We start from the raw sequence: 12,206 nt of genomic DNA, 5'->3' as shown, positions 1-12,206 counted from the left end.
TGTGTAGGGTTTCCAAGGCTATAAATCTTTATGGGAACACAAAGCCTCATATTTCTACCATGGAGCTACTGGTAGATTCTAACTACTGATCTTGCAGTTAGCAGCCCAACTCGTAATACAAGCTACCACAACTCCTTATATCAAACATTTCTATATGTCAAAATTCACCAAGCAAGATCAACTGCATGAAAAACATACAAACATGTCAGAAAGAGCTTTATTGCTTTTCGCAGTAATGTAGTCTGTCCTGCAACTCATGGTAACCTCATGCATAATGAGATTGGATTCTTTTGATCCATAGGTTTTCATTGTCTGATTTTGAAATTATATCACCATGCCCTTTTCCTAATCTGTCTTAGTCTGAAAGCTCTGCTGAAACCAGCATTACAGCAACTCACAAATTTCCACAGACAGATGACTGAAGACTATGCTTGAGTTGCATTGACTGAAAATGTAACCCAGATCTCTGTCATGGAAGGTGAGAATTCTACCACTGAGTCATCACTGCCCTCCATAAAATGTTTACCTCCCATTTAATAAATAAATAGTATCTGCAAGTCAGTTCTAAGGTCCAATCACAAATTAGAAAACATTTTTAAATGGCAAAAAATACAAGCAGATCAAACAGTTCACAATAAAGAAAAAAATGGAAAACTTGGTTCTAAATGTATGAAATAATGCTCAATTTCAGAAAATAGTTTTAGACATAAAAGAAGGGAGTAAGTCAATGTATGTATTAGTTAAAATAAAGCATTTAGATTATCTATGAATTTCACTAATAAAAGGTCTCTAACTCCAATAACAATAGAATAAAATTAGTCAAAGCTAGTTACTTGATATGAAAATACTAGGAATGTGCTTGTAAAAAGTTAAGATTTGCTCACAAAACTGATCTTTTCTGTGGAATTCTGCATTCTTCCTTGTCCCATGCCTCTTATTTCCCCCTCATAGAATTATATATCATTGGATATTTTTTTCTAAAAAATATATGGATACACCCACGTGACCGGGACTGGATGACTGGATGATCAGAGCTCAACCAGGAGAAGAAAGTGGGGGCGGGGGGGTAGAAGATTGAGCTGATCCAAGCTGATGAACTTGACCTATGCATAGGAATGCAGTAACACAAGAGGGGATAAATCCTTATAGCAAGAAACATTCCCACCCCCTCCACACACAGAATAGACAGAGAGGGGCAACTTGGACATTGGATACCCAAATGGGGAGGGAGGGACTACAAAGGCAAGAAGTAACTGGCTTACAAGATTTCAAGAGGGAACCTAGAGCTAAGGGGCATGGAGGAAGGAAGAATCACCAGTGAGTACTATCCAATTTGTCTAGGTGGAGCTGATGAAATGAAATACAGATGGGTAACGTGTGATACTGTAGTGAATAATGGTTATCAAGACGGATTGTGAGTGTTGGAAATGCAAGGGTAGATGTTTTGTAGCAAGGAAGAGAGCGATTATTTCTCCAGTCTAAGAGCGGAGGTCTCTGGAACCACCAACGAATAAGAGCCGAGAACGGGACCCCACCCAGAGAACCAGGGATGCCTGAGATGGAGACAGAGATGATGACATGGAGGGGTGAATCGGCTGGGGACTTTGGATCCAGAGAGGGAAAGGAACTGTGGGCCGAAGACTGAGGGGGAGGGGATAGTGTAGCGCACAGGCTTTTAGGATATGCCCTTTGGTCGGAAGACGATGCATGGAGGGGATTGGAACCATGGCAATGTAATGATATACGATGGAATGAATATGGAACTGAGGTTCTCTCATGTAAACTATCATATAATTCACAATAAAACATTAAAAAAATAAATAGATATGCATAAGGAAGGACCACAGCCCGTGCCCAAAATTTATACAGCATTAGCCAAGGAGCTTTGGTAGCGTAGTGGTTACGAATCGGGCTGCGAACCTTAAGGTCAGCAGTTCAAAACTACCAGCCGCTCCACGGGAGAAAGATGAGGCTTTCTACTCCCGTAAAGATTTACACCCTCGGAAACCCTGTACAGGGTCGCTATGGGTCGGAACCGACTCGATGGCACTTAACAACAACAACAACAAGCCAAGCCTTCTGAAATCAAGCTATAGGCCTTCCATGGATGTTAATTACTACTATTTCTCAAATAGAGAAAACTTGTTTGACATATGGTATGACAATGGGCCAGAACATTTTTAATGGGGCCTTTCAGAAAATTGGGAACATAAAACAAGGGAATGTTCTAATAGATAGGTGATAGGTTTGATATGAAATTAAGAACTCTTAGCTTTTAACTAAACTCTTTAGGTGTTCTGTTTTGTTTTGTTTTCTGTTTTCTTTAATAGAAGTGTTTTAGTATTGGCTGGATAAAAATATTCAGTTTTCATAGAAAGAAGAGCCATAGATAGCTGAGAAAGGCTAAGCCATAGGGGAAATAGGACGGACAGGTAGAGTCTGAGTTGGCAGCAAAATCAAATGTGACTGAGGCAAGTCAATGATTATTTTAATGCTGAGTATGATCTGGAGGTAGAGAGTGTTGGGAGGGTGGGAAATTAAACATGACCCTAATGGCTACAAAAAAATTATCACTAAAACTGCTTGGCTAGCTTTGAAACATGAAATTGTCTCTAGCCCAAAAGAACAGCCAGGTATATATTATCATTTATGAAAATAGGCATTTTAAAAATATCACCTGAAGTAACAATTGCAGGACTAGCCAAGAGTGCTTTCAGTAAAACATAATGCATTTAGCCTGTACAAGAGAGGTGATTCTGTTAAAAATAAAAACTCAGCCAGAGAGATAATTCTGTACATTTACATTTTTGTGGTCACAAAATATCCTCCCTCTGGCATAAAAATCTCTTTCCTCATAAACTCAAGCTGGGTACAATATGTTCCTTCTCCATTCCTTTTTTTACCCCTGTGGAAAAACCAGCACACTGTTTGACATTGGTTTGTTGTCATTAGCATCACCTTCAGCAAATCATTTTCTTCAGTTGTCCAATTACAGACAACATAAAAATGCCTGTCCTCCATGTTTCTTACTTCAACACTGAACTTGACATGACTCTATCCTAAATCATAAAAGCTGCTTGTCAGTTTCCATTACTTAAAGTTAATTTTCACTCAGCTTTCTCTTCTTATTATTTCACATTTCTTATGGGTAATGGCCATAGTGAAAATGATGGTAAAGGAGCTTTTCTCCTTCAGACCCCTAGCTTCCCCACCAAAGATTTATAACACACTTTTCTTCAGGGAAATTTTATTGTATCTCTCTTCTACTCAACAATAAAAAAGAAAAGACCATCATAAACCCATATAGATATCCTCTTATACCCTTTAGGGACAAAGTCCTTCCCTCATACCAATCGATAGAACTGCTATGAGAATCAATGATGAAAATGAGGCAGTTGGCAGCTAAAAAGGAACTCACTAACTGGCCTTCTGCATTACATTCTATAGCTTCCAAAACAGGCTTCAAGATGCACATGCAAAATGTCAGCTGCCTCTGTGACGTCTGTCATACAATATCATAGAATATAGAGAAATGGCAGGGCTATCACTCTTCTTTCAATTTCAAGGAAAGCATTTTACTAAATAGGAGACAAACTAAGTTACTCTAAAATCACTAAACAGGGGAATTTTTAATCCTTATTTTCTTCATGAGAGAAGCCACAGAAATTTTAAATAACGTCAATCAGAAAATAAATTAAAAAGGTCTTGTTTTTTGTTTCAGCATATGTTATTTTGACCTCCCTGAGGTCACTGGCTTTTTGCTAGGACCTTTCATTTTTCTTTTTCCTGAACTCTTTTTTAGGGTGTTTGAGTGACTGGCTTGCAGTGCACACTTGTAGATTTCCATGGGAACCAGGACTCACCTTGCAATGTGAGATAATATTCTAACCAGCAGTCTGAAACACCTCCAGGGTTGCTGTGCAGCATTGCTCAGGTCATTATTGTTCACTTTTATAGGTGAATTTCAGAACACCCTGCATTAGCTGAAAATATGAGTGTATTGAAGATGAAACATCTTTCACGGCCAACATCTCCTGCCTGTGTATACTTTATCTTTGAGCCTGAGCATTTTTGTTATTTTCTTTGACAACAAAGACTCTGAGAATTTATTTCTAATTCAGTTTATGCTCCCCTAAAATCTAAACTCCAGCCCTTTTTAAAAGTCCAGAATGAAAATAGTCAACAGATGTAATCCCTAAAATTATCTCAACTATTAACAGCTCTCATAACTTCTTAATGAATTATAATATTCTCACCAAAAAATCACTTATGTTAATGATTTTATTAATGCTAATTGCTATTTTATGAATATCAGCATATTGAGGAAAGAGGCAAACATGTTCCTTATACTACTTAGATGCAATTTAGCCCCACATTGTATTACAGTATTTGACATGAGCCTTCTATCTTAGTAGACACTAGGTTGTTCAGTATGGTAATCACAATAACCTGTTGCGCAATGAAATGTGTCTAGTCCACAGATGTAGTAGTTGTCTTTTAAATGTAAAATATAGCCTTTTGGCTTTCTGAACAGCACCAGCATGGTCAGCAAGAACAAGTGCCTGACAAAAGATGACAATAAAGGAGCCAAGAAGAAAGCGGCTGACATTTTCTAAGAAAGATTGGTATGTGTGATGTGATGGCACCAGCTATGTTCAATATAAGAAACATTGGGAAAGCACTAGTCACAAGAACTCAAGGAACCAACATTTCATCTGATGACCTCAAGGGTCATGTTTTTGAAGTGAGTCTTGCTGATCTGCAGAACAATAAAGTTGCATTTAGAAAATTTAAGCTAATTACTGAGGATAGCAAAAACTACCTGACCAACTTCCATGGCCTGGATCTTACTGTGGACAAAATGTGCTCCATCGTCAAAAAATGGCAGACCATGATTGAAGCTCATGTTGATATCAAGACTATGGATGATTATTTGCTTTGCCTGCTGTGTGTTGGCTTTACTAAAAAATGCAACAACCAGGTTCAGAAGACATCTATGCTCAGCACCAACAAGTGCATCAAATCCATAAGAAAATGATGGAAATCATGATCTGAGAGGTGCAGACAAATGACTTGAGATAATTGGTCAATGAACTGATTCCAGACAGCATTGGAAAGGACACAGAGAAGGCTTGCCAGTCTATTTACTCTCTCTATGACATGTTTGTTAGGAAAGTAAAAATGCTGAAGAAGCCCAAGTTTGAGTTGGACAAACTCATGGAGCTTCATGGTGATGATAGTTCTGGAAAAGCTACTGGAGATGAGATAGGTGCTAAAGTTAAACGAGCTGATGGTTATGAGCCTCCGGTTCAAGAATCTGTTTAAAATTCATACTTTTAATGATGACAAACAAAAGATCTTATTTGTGAAAAATAAACTTAAAATAAATGTAAATACAGATGTTTAAGAGCTAGTATGTATTAGGGATTGAATTGTGTCCCCTGATCCACAACCCATGCACGCGCGCACACACACACACACACACACACACACACACCAAAAACTATGTGGAAATCTTAACCTGTAAATATAATCCTGTTCTTTTGTTATGTTAGTTAGATCATACCAGAATAGGTGGTGTTGGTGTTCCGTGGAATCAGTTCCGACTCATAATGACCCTGTGTAGGGTTTCTGAGGTTATAAACTTTGTTAACAGCTGGTAGTTTTGAACTACTGGCCTTTAGGTTAGCAGGCAGACCTATAACCACCATGCTACCAGAGCTCCTTAGGCTGAGTCCTAAACCAAACCCCTTCTAAATGATGTGTAATAAAAAGACCAGAAGAGACACAGTCAAACAAGGTGAAAAAACCATCCATAAGCCAAAGAATGCCAAGGAACACCTAGGGTTACAGATAAGGAAGGAGCCTTAGAATCAATGCCCTAATTCAGAATTCTAGACGCCAAAGCTGTAAGACAATTATTTTTTATTCTTTAAAATCATTCACTTGTACTATTTTTTGTTACCCAATACTAGGTAACTAAGTATGCAATATATTTTGCCAATATTTAAAATAAGGTAAATATTAAAATGTTACACATATTGGATTATATGTTTCATACAAATTATCAAAATTATTTTCACCTGGTTTTGGTTATTTTTCACTTCTTAAATGTGGCTATGACTATAAGAAAAAATGTAATTACATATTTGACTCAAATAATGCTTCTACTAAAGAGCACTGATGCAGACATTTTAAGGAGCTCTGGTAGCTTATTGGCTACGAGTCAGGCTGCTAATCTCACAGTTAGCAGTTTGAAACTACCAGTGGTTCTGCAGGATAAAGATGAGGCTTTCTGCCCCCATAATGAGTTACAGCATCAGAAACCCTATACGAATTTGAGTCAGAACTGACTCCATGACACATAACCACCAACAACCATATCCTAAGGTCTAATGCATATACTTGGGAGCATGGTGGCTCCATACAAAAATCACTGGACTGCAAATCACAAGGTTCATAGTTTGAGCTTAGCAGCTGCTCACAAAAAATAAGATGAAATTTTCTTCTCAGTCAGTGTAAAAATTTAGAAAACTAGGACTCACAGATGTTTAGTCACATATCCAAAAGAACCTGTTGGTGTCAGAATCAAGATGTGAATCCATACCCATCTAATTAAAACTTCCACTTTATAATACTACCAACTGTTGTTGTTTTTAAGTGCCATTGAGTCCATAATACTACCAACTATAGCATATTAATAAGCATATACTGTATGTAACTTTGAAAAAGTTTGATTGAAATAGATTAGTTATATGCTATACCAAGAATTTCGAAGTTCATTCTCATGTGAAATATAACAATGTCCAACCTAGTGAAAACTGATATTTTCATGTAAATTTCTTTCACTTGTTAAATGACAGAGACCTAAACTACAATATTATGTACTCTGTTATTTACTATTCTTATTTTCAAATCTTACAGTACCAACTGGAATATGTAGGAAACAGTATACACTGAGCAGTGAGTACTACCCTGATAGGGTGTCAGGACCCTGGAGAGATCCATCAAGTTCCTGTAAACTTCTACCCCAAAGGATTTCTTGATTTGAAAGAAAGCACCTATAAACTGCAAAGCTCTTCCCCCAAAGAAAGGAAAGTTACTATGTCCCTTGCAACCTGAAAACCAAATATAAAATAAATTCCAAAGATCATTTGACAGTTAGGATAGGTAGATGCATGGTCACCTGAATTTTCTTTAGGAAATGAAAGGAGGGGAAAAGCAAGGATAGCTTTCAGTTAAATCACAATGTTAGTGCTAATTATGCTGAAAATTAAAATGCAGGAAAGTTGGAAATGAAAAGTTACGCTTCCCTTAGTAACTATAACTTGGCATATTCTATACAAGGGCATAAATATAACAGCAAATATGGTGCATAAAATATCATCATGTGGGCAAGTAATGAATAACGATAGCTGTGAGGATCATAACTTTGACATTCTTGACTTTTATTAGTTTAAATTCTCAGCCACAATGTTGTATTAATACATACTAGCTTTTTTACCAATCTGGACTTCATTTTTGCCTATCTCTATGTTACCAGCCTGTGAATTTTCTTGGCATTTTTTAGTCTACCACAGCAACGTTGGAACACTGACCTTCCAAATCCGACTCTAGTTCAAGTCATCCTTTAAAAAAAACAAACATAGGGAAGGACAGAGAAGTGTGCATTTTTTCTTGGACCTCATTAAACAATGAAAAGAAAGTAAGGGCAAAGCTTTAAGCTGTGCCTGATTGTTAAACAGTGGGGGAATGCAAAAAACTGCTAAATAAAACAAGTCACGCTTTGGGCTAAGGGGGAAAAAAAGCTGAAGCAATCATTTAAACCTGCACACTGCTGTGTTTTATTTAATGCTGAGGGGTGTTTACAATGCTGAGATTGCTGGAGAAAGGTTAATCCAGATGAGTAAAAGAGTCGCAGTATATGAGACTGTTTCACACCAGCTCTTTGCAGTGAATATTTTAGTAACCATTGTGAATCCATGTCAGCAGTGCAACCATCAAATGAAGCAGGAAAGAAAGCAAATATTACCCTAAAGAATGAATTTTGATTTAAAGTAAAGGCAGAGGCATTTTCATTGCCCTCTGCTGTAGTGATGATGGGGTGGGAAACCGTTTTCATCAGACTAACGTGCTCTTTTCAAGCTCCTGTATTCTCACTTCACCATCCTATTTTCTCTTTGTGAGGTGGGGAGGAATAAATACCTCCACTCAATCTCCTTCCAGATTCATTTAGTTTCCTTTCCCCCATGAGCTTCCAACTACAGTAGCAATTCTTTCTTTTGAAGGTATTACCTTGCCTCTGCATCAAGCTATGTCAAAAACTATTCAATATTCTAAGCAGCTCCACCAGGGCACATGTTCCTGTCTTACTTCCTTCCCTGGAAAGTGTCTGTGTTGATCTCGCCAAAATCTTGAGGCCAAAGGAAAGTAGCAGGAGAGGTATTCTGTAGGGAGAAAATGCAAATTTGCAATGCCCATTCCTTCACTGTTTTCCAGAATATCAGTTAAGAAAAAACAGTATTGGAGACTCAACATTAGTTTCTTTCTTCCTTTTTCCTCAGGCTATATTAATACCAACCATTTGTGTTCTTGTCTTTAGAACTTCAGAACCAAAGATCAATCCAAGTCATTGTTTCAACTTTTGCTATGGAAGAACCACAGACCATTCCATAAACAAAATGCAAATGTTCTTTCCCTTGTTCAGCATTACTGATGTCTGTGATGAATTACTTAGAGATTCAAAATTTGGTTCTAAAAAAAAAAAATTGCTTCTACGTTTTGGTCTCCAATTGTTCATAATTTTGAACTCACTTTTTAAAATTAATATTTTTAGAGAAGACAAAGAAAATGTAATGTAAGAAATATAACATATTACTCTTGATGTTAATATATATTGTAAACAGATGTTAATATATATTGTAAACAAGCATATTTTTTAAATCAGAATTTATATTTATGATTATTTTAAAACTGATTTTATTATATTTGTCATTCTGAATATCTTTGTCATAATATCAATGCCAAAAAGTCAGGAAGGGAGGAAACAAAGCTCCTAAACTTTTAATAATTGACAAATTACCTGAATAACAAATTAATACAATTAATAGGAACCCTCTATGAATTAGAATGACTTACTGCAATGGGTAATATTTCCCAAGTCCTGTAGTGATCCCTGGAGTTCTGGTGTGACCCTGCAGGCTAATGTGCTGGACTGAAAGGTTGATTTGAACCACAACGTTGGCAGTTCAAGCTCACCAACTTCTCCTCAGCAACCCTATACAAGGTAGGTATGAGTAGGAACCAACTTGATGACACTCAACAACAATTGTAACAACAATAGTAATTACTAAGGAGCTCTGGTAGCATGGTGGGTTATGAATTGGACTGATAGCAAGGTCAACATTTTGAATCTGCCAGCTGCTCCATGGAAGAAAGAAGAGGCTTTCAGCTCCCATAACAATTGCAGTCTCAGAAAACCTTTACAGGGTCATGGAGTTGGAATTGAATCCATGGCACATCGCTATCACCACCTATGACCACTATGTGTATTACTTCATTTAATTCTTGTTAGGTACCATGGAGTTAGGTTCCATCAAGTCAGTTTTGACTCATAGTGACCCTGTACACAATCGAACAAAGTTCTCACCACCCTCTAAATTGTTATGTATGAGACTGCTATGTCAATCTATCTCATTGAAGGTTACATTCTTTTTCACAGACTTTCCATATTACCAAGAGTGACATCCTTCTCCAGAGACTGGTCCTTCCTGATATGTAAAAAGTACGGACCTTGAACTTGCCAACCTCGATTCCAAGCATTCTGGCTGTTCTTCCAAAACAGATTTGTTTATTCCTCTTCAATCCATGGTACTTTCAGTATTCTTCCTCAACATCATAACTCAAATGCATTGATTCTTCTGTAGTCTTCTGTATTCACTGTCAAGTTTTCACAAGCTGTAAGGCAATCGAAAATACCATGACTTGGGTCAGGTACACCTTAGTAATCAAAGTGACGTCTTTGCTCTAATACTTTAAAGAGTTTTTTGTGAAGATTTGTCTAATGCAATATATCATTTTATTTCTTCACTGCTGCTTCCAAGAACATTGATTGTGAATCCAAGCAAAAGAAAATCTTTGACAAATTCAATCTATTCTCTGTTTATAATTATGTCATAATGTGAAGATTTCTGCTTTTTTTTTTTACATTTAGGAGCATTCCATACTGAAGGCTCTGGTATTTGATCTTCATTAGTAAGTATTTTAAGTCATCTTGCTACCATGCAGGTGATAGTTTTGGATAGGTGCTACTATCCTTCCAAAGAATGGGTAGGGTGTAGGTATAACATGAAGTCCTGGTGTGGCACTATGGGATAAAGCACTGGACTACAAGGTCAATTTGAACCACAGGGTCAGTGGTTAAAACTCACCAGCGTTTCCTTGGAAACTCTATACAGGGCTGCTATGAGTCGGAATTGACTTTATGTCACTTAACAACAAGGCATAACACATATGTGAAAGAAGCCATAGAGACAGAAATTTGAGCAATCAAGGGGATTTATTAAAGCATAGATGTTCTCTAAAGATGAGAATGGGCTACTACCTCATGAATGAGGAGAGGCCTGAGTGGACTCTGTTTCATTTTCATACAGTTTTTTTGTAGGGTTGTATACAGGTTCTTTGTGGAAGTTGTCTACTGATCTCTAGGTTGATCAATGGCTATTCCCATCCTGGGTTTTACAGCACTCTTTTCCCATAATTCACTTTGTTATCATTGTATTCATGAGCTAACTGCAATGCTCAGTTCAGTCTTGGTCTTCTTTGTACATACATGATTTTGAATAAAGTCCCTTTCCTGGTTCCTCCTATTTGAGATATCTAATTGGTTGAAAGGAGCTCTGGTAGCGTACTGGTTACGAATTGGGCTGCGAACCTTAAGGTCAGCGGTTTGAAACTACCAGCTGCTCCACAGGAGAAAGATGAGCTTTCTATTCCCGTAAAGATTTACACCCTTGGAAACCCTGTACAGGGTCACTATGGGTCAGAACTGACTCAACGGCACTTAACAACAACAAACAACAACAATTGGTTGAAGCACATCTGGTGTTGGCTGTCAACTTCTCTTCCCTGTTTTAACTGCCTAATATACTCTTTGCTTCCAGCAAACAAATTATGTCATCTGCATATCGCAAGTCTTCCTCCAATCGTGAGGCCACACTCTTCTTCATATAGTCCATCTTCTCAGATCATTTATTCAGCATACAGAGTGAATAAGTATGATGAAAGGAAACAACCATGACTCACACATTTCCTGATTTTAAACCATTCAGTATTCCCTTGTTCTGTTCTAATAACTGTCTTTTGGTCTATGTACAAGGCCATGCATAATTAAGTGTTGCAGAATTCCCATTCTTCTCAATGTTATCCATAGTATACTATGATCCACATAGTCAAATGTCTTTGCTTAGTAAATAAAGCACAAATAAACATCTTTCTGGTGTACTCTGCTTCCAACAATGAAATGATGTTAGCAATGAAATCTAAATCCAAACAGAATTTCTGGCAGCTTTCTGTGTTAAAACTGTTTTTGACTTATCTTAAGAAAAAATTTATTTACATGTAATAGTAATGATAATGTTTGATGCTTTTCATATTCCATTGTGTCCAAATTCATTAGACTTAGCATAAATATGAATCTCTTCCAATCGGTTGTCCAAGTAGTTGCCTTGGCATAAATGAATGAGTGTCTCCAATGCTGCATCAGTTTGTTGAAAGATTTCAATTTGTATTCCTTCAATCCCTGTACCTTTGTTTTTCACCAGTGCCTTCAATGCAACTTGGAATTCTTCCTTCAATATCACTGGTTCCTGATGATATGCACATGTTTTTGAAATGGTTGAACATTGACCAACTCTTTTTGGTACACTGTATATTTATTCCATATTCCTTTGATGCTTTTTGCATCATTTAATATTTTGCACATTGAGTCCTTAAATATAGCAAACCAAGGCTTACATTTTTTCCCCATTTCTTTCAGCTTAAGAAGTTGAACTTATACTTCCTTTTTCTTCTTCTTCTTCTTCTAACTCTAGGTCTTTGTATATTTTATTATGTATGTTTTGTCTTCTTGAGCTCCTCTTTGACATTTTCTGTTCAGCTGTTTTACTTCATTGTTTCTTCCAGTTGCTTTAGCTTCTCTACAGTCA

The 12,206-nt window shown here is 37.1% G+C and overlaps 1 pseudogene; it reads left to right on the top strand.

Annotated features, from left to right (window-relative positions):
* Positions 1-4,572: 4,572 nt before the first annotated feature.
* Positions 4,573-5,325, top strand: LOC102841108 (annotated as a pseudogene).
* The last annotated feature ends 6,881 nt before the right edge of the window (positions 5,326-12,206 follow it).

The sequence above is a fragment of the Chrysochloris asiatica genome, unplaced genomic scaffold (assembly GCF_000296735.1).
Source record: "Chrysochloris asiatica unplaced genomic scaffold, ChrAsi1.0 scaffold00112, whole genome shotgun sequence".
Classification (NCBI taxonomy): Eukaryota; Metazoa; Chordata; class Mammalia; order Afrosoricida; family Chrysochloridae; genus Chrysochloris; species Chrysochloris asiatica.
The sequence above is the reverse complement of the archived record's forward strand: the minus strand, read 5'-3'. Positions and strand labels throughout refer to the sequence as shown.